This window comes from Arachis hypogaea, chromosome 4 (assembly GCF_003086295.3).
Source record: "Arachis hypogaea cultivar Tifrunner chromosome 4, arahy.Tifrunner.gnm2.J5K5, whole genome shotgun sequence".
NCBI classification, from domain to species: Eukaryota; Viridiplantae; Streptophyta; class Magnoliopsida; order Fabales; family Fabaceae; genus Arachis; species Arachis hypogaea.
In genome coordinates, this window is record NC_092039.1 from 82,870,835 (window position 1) to 82,886,272 (window position 15,438).

Genomic DNA, 15,438 nt, shown 5'->3' on the forward strand with positions numbered 1-15,438 from the left:
AATTGGCAGTTAGATCTATTTCCCTTGCTAGTTTTCTATATTTTTATGTTTTGCCTTCCAAGTGTTTGATAAAATGTTTGGGAGGATTTTAATTTAGATTTTCATCCTTTTGGCCTTGATTGAGTAATTGGTGACACTTGAGTTATCAAACTCCTTTGTTGGTTGTTAATTGAAGGTTCCTAATCGACTTGAATCCCACTAACTCTAGTTTTTCCTTGCGAGTTGACTAGGACTTGAGGATTCATATTGATTTATCCACTTGACTTACCTTCATAGTTAGAGGTTGACTAAGTGAGAAGAATGGACAATTCTCATCATAATTGATAAGGATAACTAGGATAGGACTTCCAGTTCTCATACCTTGCCAAGAGTTTTTCTTAGTTGTTAATTTAATCCCTTGCAATTTATTTTTCTTGTTCCTTAATCAAAACACCAAAATACACTTTTCCATAACCAATTATAAGCACACTTCCCTGTAATTCCTTGAGAGACGACTGATGAACGGATAATTTATACGCTTTTTGACATTGTTTTTAGGTAGTTTTTAGTAGGATCTAGCTACTTTTAGGGATGTTTTCATTAGTTTTTATGCTAAATTCACATTTTTGGACTTTACTATGAGTTTGTGTGTTTTTTTGTGATTTCAGGTAATTTCTGGCTGAAATTTAGGGACCTGAGCAAAACTCTGATAAAAGACTGACAAAGGACTCCTGATGCTGTTGGATTCTGACCTCCCTGCACTCGAAATAGCTTTTCTGGAGCTACAGAACTCCAAATGGCGCGTTTTCAACGGCGTTGGAAAGTAGACATCCAGAGCTTTCCAGAAATATATAATAGTCCATACTTTATTCGTGATTAGATGACATAAACGTGCGCTCAACGCCAGTTCCATGCTGCATTCTAGAGTCAAACACCAGAAACACGTCACAAACCAGAGTTGAACGCCAAAAACACGTTACAACTTGGCGTTCAACTCCAAGAAAAGCCTCAGATCGTGTAAAGATCAATCTCAGCCCAAGCACACACCAAGTGGGCCCCGGAAGTGGATTTATGCATCAATTACTTACTTCTGTAAACACTAGTAGCTAGTCTAGTATAAATAGGACTTTTTACTATTGTATTCAGTGTCTTTTGACTGATCCTGGATTCTGAATTGTATTTTTGATCCTGTGATCACGTTTTGGGGGCTGGCCATTGGGCCATGCCTGGACCTTCATCACTTATGTATTTTCAACGATGGAGTTTCTACACACCATAGATTAAGGGTGTGGAGCTCTGCTGTACCTCAAGTTTTAATGCAATTACTACTATTTTCTATTCAATTCAGCTAGTCCTATTCTAAGATATTCGTTGCACTTCAACATGATGAATGTGATGATCGTGACACTCATCATCATTCTCACCTATGAACGCGTGACTGACAATACAACCACTTCCGTTCTACTTTAGACCGGGCGCACATCTCTTGGATTCCTTAATCAGAATCTTCGTGATATAAGCTAGAATTGATGGCGGCATTCATGGGAATCCGGAAAGTCTAACCTTGTCTGTGGTATTCCGAGTAGGATTCCAGGATTGAATGACTGTGACGAGCCTCAAACTCGCGATGGTTGGGCATGATGACAAACGCAAAAGAATCAAGGGATTCTATTCCAACATGATTGAGAACCGACAGATGATTAGCTGTGCTGTAACAGAGCATTTGGACCATTTTCACTGAGAGGATAGGATGTATCTATTGACAATGGTGATGCCCTACATACAGCTTGCCAAAGAAAGGAGTGACAAAGATTAGATAAAAGCAGTAGGAAAGCAGAGATTCAGAAGGAACACAGCACCTCCATACACTTGTCTGAAATTCCCACCATTGAATTACATGAGTAACTCTATCTTTATTTTATGTTTATTATTTATTATTATTCGAAAATCCATAACCATCTATTATCCGCCTGACTGAGATTTACAAGGTGACCATAGCTTGCTTCATACCAACAATCTCTGTGGGATCGACCCTTACTCACGTAAGGTATTACTTGGACGACCCAGTACACTTGCTGGTTAGTTGTGCGGAGTTGTGACTAAGTGTGATTCATGTTTGAGAGCGCTACCAAGTTATTGGAGCCATTGTTGATGATCAGAATTTCGTGCACCAAGTTTTTGGCACCGTTGCCGGGGATTGTTCGAGTATGGACAACTGACGGTTCATCTTGTTGCTCAGATTAGGTAATTTTCTTTTTATTTTTCTTTTCAAAAAGTTTTCAAAAATATTTTTTAAAATTTTTTCTTTGTTTTCGAAAAATTATTCAAAATTTTTAAGAATGAATTCTAGTGTTTTATAAAGTATGTTGAAGCTTGGCTGGCTGTAAAGCCATGTCTAACTCAATTGGATTGAGGCTTCAAAACCATCAGCATAGAGGCAAGTTAATTGGAATATCAGTTGTTACATGCCTGATTTATATCTTCTAAAGCTGGCTGGCTATTAAGCCATGCCCAACCCTTAGATTGGAGCTTTAGACTAACATTGAAAGATTCCTAGAATTCTTATTAAAAATTTTGAATCTCTTAATTTCTTTTTCCTATATGTTTTTTCGAAAAAATTAAAAGAAAATCCAAAAAAATCATAAAATCATAAAAAAAACCAAAAATATTTTGTGTTTCTTGTTTGAGTCTTGAGTCAATTTTTAAGTTTGGTGTCAATTGCATGTTTTAAAAAATTTATGCATTATTTTTCAAAAATTCATGCATTCATGGTATTCTTCATGATCTTCAAGTTGTTCTTGGTAAGACTTCTTGTTTGATCTTGATGTTTTCTTGTTTTGTGTCTTTTATTGTTTTTCATATGCATTTTTGCATTCATATTGTCTAAGCATTAAAGATTTCTAAGTTTGGTGTCTTGCATATTTTCTTTGCATCAAAAATTTTTCAAAAATATGTTCTTGATGTTCATCATGATCTTCAAAGTGTTCTTGGGGTTCATCTTGACATTGATAGTGTTCTTGCATGCATTATGTGTTCTGATTCATAATTTTCATGTTGTGAGTTATGTTTTTCTCTCTCATAATTAAAATTTCAAAAATAAAAAAAATATATTTTCCTTTTTCTCTCAAAATTTTGAAATTTGGGTTGACTTAGTCAAAAAATTTTAAAATTAGTTGTTTCTTGTAAGTCAAGTCAAATTTTCAAATTTTAAAAATCTTATCTTTTCAAAACTTTTTTCAAAAATCAAATCTTTTTCATTTTTTTAATTTTCGAAAATGTAATTTTTTTAAAATATTTTTCAAAATCTTTTCTTAATTTTATTTCAAAATTTTCGAAACTTAACTAACATGTAATGTGATTGGTTCAAAAATTTGAAGTTTGTTACTTTCTTGTTAAGAAAGGTTCAATCTTTAAATTCTAGAATCTTACTTTTAGTTTCTTGTTAGTTAATTAATTTTAATTTTAAAAATTAAATCTTTTCCAACCATATCTTTTTAATCATATCTTTTTATCATATCTTTTTCAAAATTTTATCTTTTTCAAAAATTTGATTTTAAAATATCTTTTCTAACTTCTTATCTTCTTATCTTTTCAAATTTGATTTTCAAATCTTTTTCAACAAACTATTTGACTTTTTGTTTGTTTCTTATCTTTTTCAAAACCACCTAACAACTTTTCTCTCTCTCTAATTTTCGAAAATACCTCCCTCTTTTTCAAAAATTCTTTTTTTAATTAACTAATTGTTTTAAATTTTAATTTTAATTCTATCTCACCTTTAATTTTCGAAAATCACTAACTACTTTTTCAAAATTTATTTTCGAAATTCCTTCCCTCTCCTCTTCTTCTATTTATTTATTTATTTACTAACACTTCTCTTCACCTCTCTTCATCTCAAACCACTACCCCTATCCTCACCCTTCTGTTTGGATTCTCCTTTCTTTATTCCCTTTCTTCTTCTACTAACAATAAGGAACCTCTTTACTGTAACATAGAGGATTCCTCTTCTCTTCTTTTCTTGTTCTCTTATCTTTCATATGAACAGGAACAAGGAAAAAGGCATTCTTGTTGAAGCTGATCCAGAACCTGAAAGGACTCTGAAGAGGAAACTAAGAGAAGCTAAATTACAACAATCCAGAGACAACCTTGCTGAAATTTTTGAACAAGAAAAGGAGATGGCAGCTGAACCCAACAACAATAATGCAAGGAGGATGCTTGGTGATTACACTACACCTACTTCCAAGTTTGATGGAAGAAGCATCTCAATTCCTGCCATTAGAGCCAACAATTTTGAGCTGAAACCTCAATTAGTTGCTCTAATGCAACATAACTGCAAGTTTCATGGACTTCCATCAGAAGATCCCTACCAGTTCTTAACTGATTTCTTGCAGATCTGTGAGACTGTTAAGACTAATGGAGTAGATCTTGAAGTCTACAGGCTCATGCTTTTTTCTTTTGCTGTAAGAGACAGAGCTAGAGCATGGTTGGACTCTCAACCTAAAGATAGCCTGGACTCCTGGGATAAGCTGGTCACGACCTTCTTGGCTAAGTTCTTTCCTCCTCAAAAGCTGAGCAAGCTTAGAGTGGATGTTCAGACCTTTAAACAAAAAGATGGTGAATCCCTCTATGAAGCTTGGGAAAGATACAAGCAGATGACCAAAAGATGTCCTTCTGACATGTTTTCAGAATGGACCATGATAGATATATTCTATTATGGTCTATCTGAGTTCTCTAAGATGTCACTGGACCATTCTGCAGGCGGATTCATTCACCTAAAGAAAACGTCTGCAGAAGCTCAAGAACTTATTAACATGGTTGCAAATAACCAATTCATGTACACTTCTGAGAGGAATTCCGTGAATAATGGGACGCCTCAAAGGAAGGGAGTTCTTGAAATTGATGCTCTGAATACCATATTGGCTCAGAACAAAATGTTGACTCAGCAAGTCAACATGATTTCTCAAAGTCTGAATGGATGGCAAAATACATCCAACAGTACTAAAGAGGCATATTCTGAAGAAGAAGCTTATGATCCTGAGAACCCTGCAATAGCAGAAGTAAATTATATGGGTGAACCTTATGGAAACACCTATAATTCATCATGGAGAAATCATCCAAATCTCTCATGGAAGGATCAACAAAAGCCTCAACAAGGCTTTAATAATGGTGGAAGAAATAGGCTTAGCAATACCAAGCCTTATCCATCATCTTCTCAGCAACAGATAGAGAATTATGAACAGAATACCTCTAAGTTAGCAAATTTAGTCTCTGATCTGTCTAAGGCCACTTTAAGTTTCATGAGTGAAACAAGGTCCTCCATCAGAAATCTGGAGGCACAAGTGGGCCAGCTGAGTAAGAAAATCATTGAAACCCCTCCTAGTACTCTCCCAAGCAATACAGAAGAGAATCCAAAGAGAGAGTACAAGGCCATCGATATACTCAACATGGCCGAATGCTAGAAGGAGGAAGAGGACATGAATCCCAATGAGAAAGATCTCATGGGACGTCTCTCAAGCAGAAAGGAGTTCCCTATTGATGATCCAAAGGAATCTGAGTCTCATATAGAGACCATAGAGATTCCATTAAATCTCTTTCTGCCATTCATGAGCTCTGAAGATTATTCTTCCTCTGAAGAGGATGAAGATGTAACTGGAGAGCAAGTTTCTCAATATCTAGGAGCCATCATGAAGCTGAATGCCAAGTTATTTGGTAATAAGACTTGGGAAAGTGAACCTCCATTGCTCATCAGTGAACTAGATACATGGGTTCAGCAAACCTTACCTCAAAAGAGACAAGATCCTGGCAAATTCTTAATACCCTGTACCATAGGCACCATGACCTTTGAAAAGGCTCTGTGTGACCTAGGGTCAAGCATAAATCTTATGCCACTCTCTGTGATGGAGAAGCTGGGGATCATTGAGGTACAGCCTGCCTTATTCTCATTATAATTGGCAGACAAGTCAGTAAGACAAGCTTATGGATTAGTAGAGGACGTGTTAGTAAAGGTTAAAGGCCTTTACATTCCTGCTGATTTTATAATCTTAGACACTAGGAAGGAGGAGGATGAATGCATCATCCTTGGAAGACCTTTCCTAGCCACAACAGAAGCTGTGATAGATGTTAACAAAGGAGAATTAGTCCTTCAATTGAATGGGAACTACCTTGTGTTTAAGGCACAGGCTATCCTTCTGTAACAAGGGAGAGTAAGCATGCAGAGCTTCTCTCAGTATAGAGTCAAACAGAGCCCCCACAATCAAACTCTAAGTTTGGTGTTGGGAGGCCACAGCCAAACTCTAAGTTTGGTGTTGAATCCCCACATCCAAACTCTATGTTTAGTGTTGGGAGTCCACAACATTGACCTGATCACCTGTGAGGCTCTATGAGAGCCCACTGTCAAGCTACTGACATTAAAGAAGCGCTTATTAGGAGGCAACCCAATTTTTATTTATCTAATTTTATTTTATTTTCATTGTTCTTTTATGTTTTATTAGGTTCATGATCATGTGGAGTCATGAAAAAATATTAAAATTAAAAACAGAAAAAAATAGCAAAAGAAAAATCACACCCTGGAGGAAGGACTTACTGGCGTTTAAACGCCAGTAAGGAGCATCTGGCTGGCATTCAACGCCAGAACAGAGCATGGATCTGGCGTTGAATTCCAGAAACAAGCAACATCCTGGCTTTCAAACACCAGGAATGCACCCTGAGGAGAGCTGGCGCTGAACGCCAGAAACAAGCATGGAACTGGCGTTCAACGCCAGAAACATGCTGCACATGGGCATCAAACGCCCAGAACATGCATCACTTCGGCGTTTAAACGCCAGAATTGCATGCAAAGGCATTTTACATGCCTAATTGGTGCAGGGATATAAATCCTTGACATCTCAAGATCTGTGGACCCCACAAGATCATCTCAGGATCTGTGGACCCCACAGAATCCCCACCTACCATATTCTCCCCTCTTCTCAACATTCATCCTCTCTTTCCAATAAAACACTCTTCCCCAAAACCCTTCACTAATCACCTCAATCTCTCTTCCCAATTACCCCCTTCACCACTCACATCTATCCACTCTTTCCCATAAACCCCACCTACCTTCAAAATTCAAATTTCTTTCCCACCCAAACCCACCCTAAATAGCCAAACATACTCCCTCTCCCCTCACTATATAAACCCCTCTATTCTCCTTAATTTTCACACAACACAACTCTCTCTCCTATACCTTGGCCGAATACACTTTTCTCTAAGTTTGGTGTGGTAAAAGCATAAGCTTTTTTGTTTTTCCATTATCATTAATGGCACCTAAGGCCGAAGAAACCTCTAGAAAAAGGAAAGAGAAGACAAAAGCTTCCACCTTCGAGTCATGGGAGATGGAGAGATTCATCTCCAAAGCCCATCAAGACCACTTCTATGATGTTGTGGCCAAGAAGAAGGTGATCCCCGAGGTCCCTTTCAAACTCAAGAAAAATGAGTATCCGGAAATCCGACATGAGATCCAAAGAAGAGGTTGGGAAGTTCTAACCAATCCCATCCAACAAGTCGGAATCCTAATGGTTCAAGAGTTCTATGCCAATGCATAGATCTCTAGGAACCATGATCAAAGTATGAATCCGAATCCAAAGAACTATCTTACAATGGTTTAGGGGAAATACTTAGATTTTAGTCTGGAAAATGTGAGGTTGGCATTCAACTTGCCCATGATGCAAGGAGATGCACACCCCTACACAAGAAGGATCAACTTTGATCAAAGGTTGGACCAAGTCCTTAGGGACATATGTGTTGAAGGAGCTCAATAGAAAAGAGACTCCAAAGGCAAGCCGGTTTAATTAGGAAGACTGGTCCTCAAGCCTGTGGCTAGAGGATGGTTGGAGTTCATCCAACGCTCCATCATCCCCACTAGCAACCGATCTGAAGTTACTGTGGATCGGGCCATCATGATTCATAGCATCATGAATGGAGAGGAAGTAGAAGTTCATGAAGTCATCTCCCTTGAATTCTACAAAATAGCCGAAAAGCCCTCTACCCTAGCAAGGCTAGCTTTTCCTCATCTTATTTGCCATCTATGTTACTCAGCTGGAGTCATCATAGAAGGAGACATCCCCATTGAGGAGGATGATGAGCGGATAATTTATACGCTTTTTGGCACTGTTTTCAGTGTGTTTTTAGTAGATTTTAGTTAGTTTTTAGTATTTTTATTAGTTTTATTTAAAATTCACTTTTCTGGGCTTTACTATTAGTTTGTGTGTTTTTTTGTGATTTCAAGTAATTTCTGGCTGAAATTGAGGGACCTGAGCAAAAATCTGATTCAGAGGCTGAAAAAGGACTGCAGATGCTGTTGGATTCTGACCTCCCTGCACTCGAAGTAGATTTTCTGGAGCTACAGAATCCCAATTGGCGCGCTCTCAATTTCGTTAGAAAGTAGACATCCTGGGCTTTCCATCAATGTATAATAGTTCATACTTTGCCCGAGATTTGATAGCTCAAACCGGCGTTGCAAATCAGCTTCAGAATTCCCGACGTTTAACGCCGGAACTGGCACAAAAATTGGAGTTAAACGCCCAAACTGGCACAAAAGCTGGTGTTTAACTCCAGAAAAAGTCTCTACACATGAAAGCTTCAATGCTCAGACCAAGCACACACCAAGTTGACCCCAAAAGTGGATTTTTACGTCATTTACTCATTTCTGTGTACCCTAGGTTACTAGTTCACTATTAATAGGACCTTTTGACATTGTATCTTTACCTCATGACACATTACACGTTTCTTATTGTATCCTCTATGGCATGAGTCTCTAAATCCCATGGTTGGGGGTGAGGAGCTCTGTTGTGTCTTGATGAATTAATGCAATTACTACTGTTTCTCATTCAATCACGCTTGCTTCTATTCTAAGATATCACTTGTTCCTAAACTTGATGAATGTGATGATCCGTGACACTCATCATCATTCTCACCTATGAACGTGTGCCTGACAACCACCTCCGTTCTACCTTAGATTGAGTGAATATCTCTTGGATTCCTTAATCAGAATCTTCGTGGTATAAGCTAGAATTGATGGCGGCATTCAAGAGAATCTGGAAGGTCTAAACCTTGTCTGTGGTATTCTGAGTAAGATTCAAGGATTGAATGACTGTGACGAGCTTCAAACTCCTGAGGGCTAGGCGTTAATGACAGATGCAAAAGAATCACTGGATTCTATTCCAACCTGATTGAGAACTGATAGATGATTAGCCGTGCTATGGCAGAGCGCGTTGAACATTTTCACTGAGAGGATGGGAGGTAGCCATTGACAACGGTGAAACCCTACATACAGCTTGCCATGGAAGGAGCCTTGCGTGCTTGAAGAAGAAGACAGTAGGAAAGCAGAGATTTAGAAGATAGAGCATCTCCGAGACCTCAACTTGTTCTCCATTACTGCAAAACCAGTACTTATTTCATGTTCTTTTACTTTTCACAACTAAACCTGATAATTATTGATATCCTGACTAAGAGTTACAAGATAACCATAGCTTGCTTCAAGCCGGCAATCTCCGTGGGATCGACCCTTACTCACGTAAGGTATTACTTGGAGGACCCAGTGCACTTGCTGGTTAGTTGTGCGGGATTGCAAAAGTGTGATTGCAATTTCGTGCACTAAGTTTTTGGCGCCGTTGCCGGGGATTGTTCGAGTTTGGACAACTGACGGTTTATCTTGTTGCTTAGATTAGGACTGTTTTATTTTTTCTTTGTTGGTTTAGAGTCTTTTATTTGAGTTTAGTTTCATATTTTAAGTTTGGTGTCAATTGCATGCTTTTGTTTTCTTTTAATTTTTCGAATTTGCATGTTCTTTGTCCTTTCTTGATCTTTAAAATTCTAAGTTTGGTGTCTTCTTTGTGTCTTCCTTTAAAATTTTCAAAAATTTGTGTTTGATTTTCTAAAACTTTTAAGTTTGGTGTCATTTTGTTGTTTTTCTCTTTCCTCATTTCAAAAAAAATCAAATCTTTTTCAAAGTAATTTTCAATCATATCCTTTCAATTGCTAATTTCAAAATCTTTTTTTATTAATTGATTTAGTTTTCAATTTGCTGTGATCTTATTTCCTTTTAGTTTTCGAAATTTTACTTTATTTTCCATTTATTTTATTTTGTTTTTTTCGGTCACTTTTAATTAAAATAAAAAAAATTACTTTACTTAGAATCCATATCATATTCCCTTTCTCCATCATGGACTTAAGTGGAATTGAGCAATCCAGAAGGACTCTGGGGTCATATGCTAACCCCATTACAGCTGCATATGGCAAAATTGCTAGTATTCCGGTCTTCCACAGGAAGAACCTACTGAGTTTCTGGCATAATTCTTACAAATTGCTGACACAGTACGTGATAAAGAGGTAGATCAGGATGTCTACAGATTATTACTGTTTCCATTTGCTGTAAAAGATCAAGCTAAGAGGTGGTTGAATAACCAACCCACAGCAAGCATAAAAACATGGAGACAGTTATCAGACAAATTCCTGAATCAATTTTACCCTCCAAAAAGGATGACACAGCTAAGGCTGGACATCCAAGGTTTTAAACAAGAGGATAATGAATCCCTTTATAATGCCTGGGAGAGGTATAGAGGTATGCTAAGAAAATGCCCCTCTGAAATGTTTTCAGAGTGGGTACAGTTAGACATCTTCTACTATGGGCTTACAGAAAAAGCTCAGATGTCTCTAGACCACTCAGCTGGTGGATCTATACATATGTGGAAGACGATTGAAGAGGCTCAAGAACTCATAGATACTGTTGCTAGAAATCAACATTTGTACTCTAGCAGTGAGCCCTCTACAAAAGAAGAAGCTATGGCAGTAGCCACTGATCATAATCCTCAAGAACAAATTATTGAGCTTAATCAGCAACTAATCCTGATGACAAAACAATTAGCAGAATTTAAAGAGATGCTCCAAGAAACTAAAATTGCTAACAAGAACATAGAATCACAGTTGAATCAGACAAAACAGCAATTATCTAAACAGATAACAGAAGAATGCCAAGCAATTCAACTGAGGAGTGGGAAGACATTGAATAACACTGCTCAAAGTAGCAAAAAGCCAAGAAAGGAACAATTGACAGAGGATAACCAAACCACTGCCCTAAATCCCTCTGAGGACAGTAAGAGCCCAGAGAGGAATGCTCCTGGCGTTCAAACGCCAGAAAGGGGGGAAAAGCTGGCGTTAAACACCCATTCCCTGCCTAGTTCTGGCGTTCAAACGCCAGAAAAGGGGGAAAAGTTGGCGTTAAACGCCCATTCCTCACTCAATCTTGGCGTTCAAACGCCAATGAGGAATCAGACACCTGAGAGTGCTGATAGTAACCCCTTTAAAAAGGCTTCTCCAACCACCTCTGTAGGGAATAAACCTGCAGCAACTAAGGTTGAAGAATACAAAGCCAAGATGCCTTATCCTCAGAAACTCCGCCAAGCGAAACAGGATAAGCAATTTGCCCGCTTTGCAGACTATCTAAGGACTCTTGAAATAAAGATTCCGTTTGCAGAGGCACTTGAGCAAATACCTTCTTATGCTAAGTTCATGAAAGAGATCTTAAGTCATAAGAAGGATTGGAGAGAAACTGAAAAAGTGTTTCTCACTGAAGAATGCAGTGCAGTCATTCTGAAAAGCTTACCAGAAAAGCTTCAAGATCCAGGAAGCTTTATGATACCATGCACATTAGAAGGTGCTTGCACCAAGACAGCCCTGTGTGACCTTGGAGCAAGTATCAATCTAATACATGCATCCACTATCAGAAAGCTTGGGTTGACTGAAGAAGTCAAACCAACCCGGATATGTCTCCAACTTGCTGATGGCTCCATTAAATATCCATCAGGCATAATTGAGGACATGATTGTCAAGGTTGGGCCATTTGCCTTTCCAACTGACTTTGTAGTGTTGGAAATGGAGGAGGACAAGAGTGCATCTCTCATTCTAGGAAGATCTTTCCTAGCAACTGGACGAACTCTTATTGATGTAAAAAAAGGGAAGTAACCCTGAGAGTCAATGAGGATGAGTTCAAGTTAAATGCTGTCAAGGCTATGCAGCATCCAGACACATCAAATGACAGCATGAGCACTGATATTATTGACTCTTTAGTGGAAGAGATCAATATGGCTGAAAGTCTGGAATCAGAGCTAGAGGACATCTTCAAGGATGTTCAGCCTAATCAGGAGGAACCAAAGGAAATAAAAGAATTTTTGAAAATTCCTCAGGAAAAGGATAAGCCTCCCAAACCTGAGCTCAAACCACTACCATCATCTCTGAAATATGCATTTCTGGGAGAGGGTGACACTTTTCCAGTGATCATAAGCTCTACTTTAAATTCACGAGAAGAGGAAGCACTAATTCAAGTGCTAAGGACACACAAGACAGCTCTTGGGTGGTCCATAAGTGATCTTAAGGGCATTAGCCCAGCAAGACGCATGCACAAGATCCTATTGGAGGATGATGCCAAACCAGTGGTTCAACCACAAAGGAGGCTAAATCCAGCCATGAAGGAGGTGGTGCAGAAAGAGGTCACTAAATTACTAGAGGCTGGGATTATTTATCCTATTTTTGATAGCCCCTGAGTAAGCCCTGTCCAAGTTGTCCCCAAGAAGGGAGGCATGACAGTGGTTCATAATGAAAAGAATGAACTAGTTCCTACAAGAACAGTTACAGGGTGGCGTATGTGTATTGACTATAGAAGGCTCAATACAGCCACCAAAAAGAATCATTTTCCTTTACCATTCATAGACCAAATGCTAGAAAGACTAGCTGGTCATGATTATTACTACTTTTTGGACGGCTATTCAGGTTACAACCAAATTGCAGTAGATCCTCAGGACCAAGAGAAAACAGCATTCACTTGCCCTTCTGGCGTGTTTGCCTACAGAAGAATGCCTTTTGGTCTATGTAATGCTCCTGCAACTTTTCAGAGATGCATGCTATCCATCTTTTCTGATATGGTGGAGAAATTCCTAGAAGTTTTCATGGATGACTTCTCAGTATATAGAGACTCATTCAACTCCTGTCTTAACCATCTAGCCCTTGTCCTGAAAAGGTGCCAAGAGACTAACCTGGTCTTAAACTGGGAGAAATGTCACTTTATGGTGACTGAAGGAATTGTCCTTGGGCATAAAATTTCAAGCAAAGGAATAGAAGTGGATAAAGCAAAGGTAGAGGTAATTGAAAAATTACCACCAGCTGCCAATGTTAAAGCAATCAGAAGCTTTCTGGGGCATTGATGAGCGGATGATTTATACGCTTTTTGGCATTGTTTTCAGTATGTTTTTAGTATATTTTAGTTAGTTTTTAGTATGCTTTTATTAGTTTTTAGTTAAAATTCACTTTTCTGGACTTTACTATGAGTTTGTGTGTTTTTCTGTGATTTCAGGTATTTTCTGGCTAAAATTGAGGGTCCTGAGCAAAAATCTGATTTAGAGGCTGAAAAGGGTTGCACATGCTGTTGGATTCTGACCTCCCTGCATTTAAAGTGGATTTTCTGGAGCTACAAAAGCCCAATTGGCACGATCTTAACGGCGTTGGAAAGTAGACATCCTGGGCTTTCCAGCAATGTATAATAGTCCATACTTTGTCCGAGATTTGATGGCCCAAACTGGCATTGTAAATCAGCCTCAGAATTCCCAGCGTTTAACGCTGGAACTGGCATAAAAATTGGAGTTAAACGCCCAAACTGGCATGAAAGCTGGCGTTTAACTCCAGAAAAAGTCTCTACACATGAAAGCTTCAATGCTCAGCCCAAGCACACACTAAGTGGACCCAGAAGTGGATTTTTACGTTATTTACTCATTTCTGTATACCCTAGGTTACTAGCTTACTATTAATAGGATCTTTTGACATTGTATCTGGACCTCATGACACTTTACACATTTCTTTGTGTACTTCATACGGCATGAGTCTCTAAACCCCATGGTTGGGGGTAAGGAGCTCTGCTGTGTCTTGATGGATTAATGCAATTACTACTGTTTTTCATTCAATCATGCTTGCTTCCATTCTAAGATATCACTTGTTCCTAAACCTGATGAATGTGATGATCCGTGACACTCATCATCATTCTCAACTATGAACGTGTCCCTGACAACCACCTCCGTTCTACCTTAGATTGAGTAGATATCTCTTGGATTCCTTTAACCGGAATCTTCGTGGTATAAGCTAGAATTGATGGCGGCATTCAAGAGAATCTGGAAGGTCTAAACCTTGTCTGTGGTATTCTGAGTAGGATTCAATGATTGAATGACTATGACGAGCTTCAAACTCGGGATTGTGGGGCGTTAGTGACAGACGCAAAAGAATCACTGGATTCTATTCCGACATGATCGAGAACTGACAGCTGGATAGCCGTGCCGTGACAGGGTGCGTTGAACATTTCCACTGAGAGGATGGGAGGTAGCCACTGACAACGGTGAAACCCTTGCATACAGCTTGCCATGGAAGGAGCCTTGCGTGCTTGAAGAAGAAGACAGTAGGAAAGCAGAGATTCCGAAGATGGAGCATCTCCAAAACCTCAACCTGTTCTCCATTACTGCAAAACAAGTACTTATTTCATGTTCTTTTACTTTTCACAATCAACCCTGATAATTATTGCTATCCTGACGAAGAGTTCCAAGATAACCATAGCTTGCTTCAAGCCGACAATCTCCGTGGGATCGACCCTTACTCACGTAAGGTATTACTTGGACGACCCAGTGCAGTTGCTGGTTAGTTGTGCGGAATTGCAAAAGTGTGATTGCAATTTCGTGCACCAAGTTTTTGGCGCCGTTGCCGGGGATTGTTCGAGTTTGGACAACTGACGGCTTATCTTGTTGCTTAGATTAGGACTGTTTTATTTTTGTTGGTTTAGAGTCTTATATTTGAGTTTAGTTTCATATTTTAGGTTTGGTGTCAATTGCATGCTTCTGTTTTTCTTTTAATTTTCAAATTTGCATGTCCTTAGTCCCTTTTTTTATCCTTAAAAATTCTAAGTTTGGTGTCCTCTTTGTGTTTTTCCTTTAAAATTTTCGAAAATTAGTGTTTGATTTTCTAAAAATTTTAAGTTTGGTGTCATTTTGTTGTTTTTCTCTTTCCTCTTTTCAAAAAAAAAATCAAATCTTTTTCAGAATAATTTTCAATCATATCTTTTTAATTGCCAATTCCAAAATCTTTTTAATTAGTTGATTGATTTAGTTTTCAATTTGCTTTGATTTTATTTTTCTTTTAGTTTTCGACATTTTATTTTATTTTCCTTTTGTTTTATTTTATTATTTTCGGTCATTTTAAAAAAAATTATCTACTTGCAATCCATATCATTTCCCTTTATCCATCATGGACCTAAGTGGAATTGAACAGTCCAGAAGGACTCTGGGGTCATATGCTAACCCCATTACAGTTGTATATGGGAGTAGCATCTGTACACCTCCCATCAAAGCAAGCAGCTTTGAGCTAAATCCTCAACTCATTATAATAGTGCAGCAAAAC

At 38.3% G+C, this 15,438-nt stretch overlaps 1 non-coding gene across 1 annotated transcript; it reads right to left on the minus strand.

Annotated features, from left to right (window-relative positions):
- Positions 1 to 4,550: 4,550 nt before the first annotated feature.
- LOC112799188 (small nucleolar RNA R71) lies at positions 4,551 to 4,654 on the minus strand. The gene has a single exon (XR_003200765.1). It is a non-coding gene; the product is annotated as a small nucleolar RNA R71 (small nucleolar RNA).
- Positions 4,655 to 15,438: the final 10,784 nt, after the last annotated feature.